The 2,059-nt window shown below is 42.4% G+C and overlaps 1 pseudogene; it reads left to right on the top strand.

The window, feature by feature from the left end:
- The first annotated feature begins 499 nt into the window (after positions 1 to 499).
- LOC102859141 lies at positions 500 to 1,319 on the top strand (annotated as a pseudogene).
- Positions 1,320 to 2,059: the final 740 nt, after the last annotated feature.

The following is a 2,059-nucleotide window of genomic DNA, read 5'->3' as shown; positions in this document are numbered from 1 at the left end:
GACAAACCACGTGACTCTAGCGAGTAGGCAGGGTAAACAGGCTTTGTCTGTGCTTCTGTCAGCTGCTTAGCGCCTTAAGTTTTGGCCATTTCTGTGCTCTCAGTTGGAAGCTGCTTAGCTTTATCTTGTTTTGGTTTTTGAGGGAGGCCAATCCTGTAAATACTTATCTGTAGGATGGGGCATTTCCATTGGAGTTTTTGTGCACTTTGCCTGGTAATTGTGCTTGATAAATATAGAGGCTAATGAGGGAAGCTCGCGACGTCCTTAGAGTTGCTGGACCCAAAATAACTTAAAACTTCCCGACCAAACCCAATCAGCTGCCCTACAGTTTACGGAGCGTCTCCCTTGGGGTTGCTGGTGGATTCAAACTGCTGGCCTTCATAAAGAAGGCACCAAAACTGAAAGCCGGAGCCGTTTGGATACATAAAGGCCATCTGGGAATTGTTGGCCCGTTAATTGTGATGCTAGTTCTTCAGGCAGTGTGGGAGCCAGGGCGAACATGTGTGGGTCTGACTTACTACAAGAACTTGAACAGGGCACTTCTGCCCTTAACCGCTCTCTATTGGCAGTACCATGGCAGGTAGGCAAGAACAAGCGCCTTACAAAAGGTGGCAAAACAAGGCGCCAAGAAGAAAGTGGTTGATCCGTTTTCTAAGAAAAATTGGTATGATGTAAAGGTGCCAGGAATGTTCAATATAATATTGGGAAGACATTAATCACAAGGACTCAAGGAACCAAAATTGCGTCGTGTTTTTGAAGTGGGCCTTGCTGATTTGCAAAATGACGAGGTTGCATTTAGAAAATTCAAGCTAATTACTGAGGATGTCCAAGGCAAAAACTGCCTCACCAACTTCCATGGTATGGATCTTACTTGTGACAAAATGTGTTCCATGGTAAAAAAAATGACAGACCATGATTGAAGCACGTGTTGATGTCAAGACTACCGATGGTTATTTGCTTCCTCTGTTTTGTGTTGGTTTTACAAAAAAAATGCAACAATCAGAGTCAGAAGACATGCTCAGCACCAACAGGTCCACCAAATCCGGAAGAAAATTATATAAATCATGACCTGAGAGGTGCAGACAAATGATTTGAAAAAGGTGGTCAATAAATTGATTCCAGACAGCATTGGGAAAGACATAGAAAAATGATATATTTGTTAGAAAAGTAAAAATGCTCAAGAAGCCCAAGTTGAATTGGGCAAACTCATAGAGCTTCATGGTGAAGGTGGTAGCTCTGGAAAAGCTACTGGAGATGAGACAGATGCTCAAGTTGAATGTGCTGATGGCTATGAGCCACCAGTTCAAGAATCTGTTTAAAACTTAGACTTTTAATAATTACAAATAAAAATTATTATGGGGGGGGGGGAGAACTGGAACAGAAGGAAAATCCTGTGAGAAATAATGGCCAGCACTAAGATGGAGCCAGTGGCTGGGGAAGATGTGGAAAATTAAAGACTACAGCCTACAATATAGGTTGCATCTTAATATCAAGACAAAAATCGTCACCACTAGACTGATAAGTGACATCATGATAGATGGTGAAGAGATTGAAATTGTCACCTATTTCATACTACTTGGATCCACAATCAACAACCTTGGTACCAACAGATCAGGCGACACAATTGTTTTGGGCAAAAGAGGGATCTCTCCAAATTACTGAGGAGCAGCAATGTCAGTTTGAAAACTAAAGTGTGCTTATAAATCAGTCTTTTCAGTCACTTAGCTGTGCATCTAAGAGCTGGATAATGACATAAGAAGATTAATCAATGCCTTTGAATTTTGGTATTGGCTTGTTGTTGTTAGGTGCCATCGAGTCAACAACAACTCATAGTGACCCTATGAACAAAAGATCTGAACCCTGTTCTATACATACCATCCTCACACTTCCTGACACACAAGAGCCCACTGGAGCAGTCACCATGTCAATCCACCTGGCTTTGGGTCTTCCTCTCCTTTGCTGACCCTCCACCTTTCCCAGCATATCTCCCTCTCCAAGGAATAGCACCTCCTAGCAATATGTCCAAAGTATATGAGGCAAAGCCTCATCATTTTTGCCT

Source organism: Elephantulus edwardii, unplaced genomic scaffold (genome assembly GCF_000299155.1).
Source record: "Elephantulus edwardii isolate Elephantulus edwardi_28Jun2011 unplaced genomic scaffold, EleEdw1.0 scaffold00291, whole genome shotgun sequence".
In the NCBI taxonomy this organism is placed as follows: Eukaryota; Metazoa; Chordata; class Mammalia; order Macroscelidea; family Macroscelididae; genus Elephantulus; species Elephantulus edwardii.
This window is presented reverse-complemented; position numbering and strand designations above follow the sequence as displayed.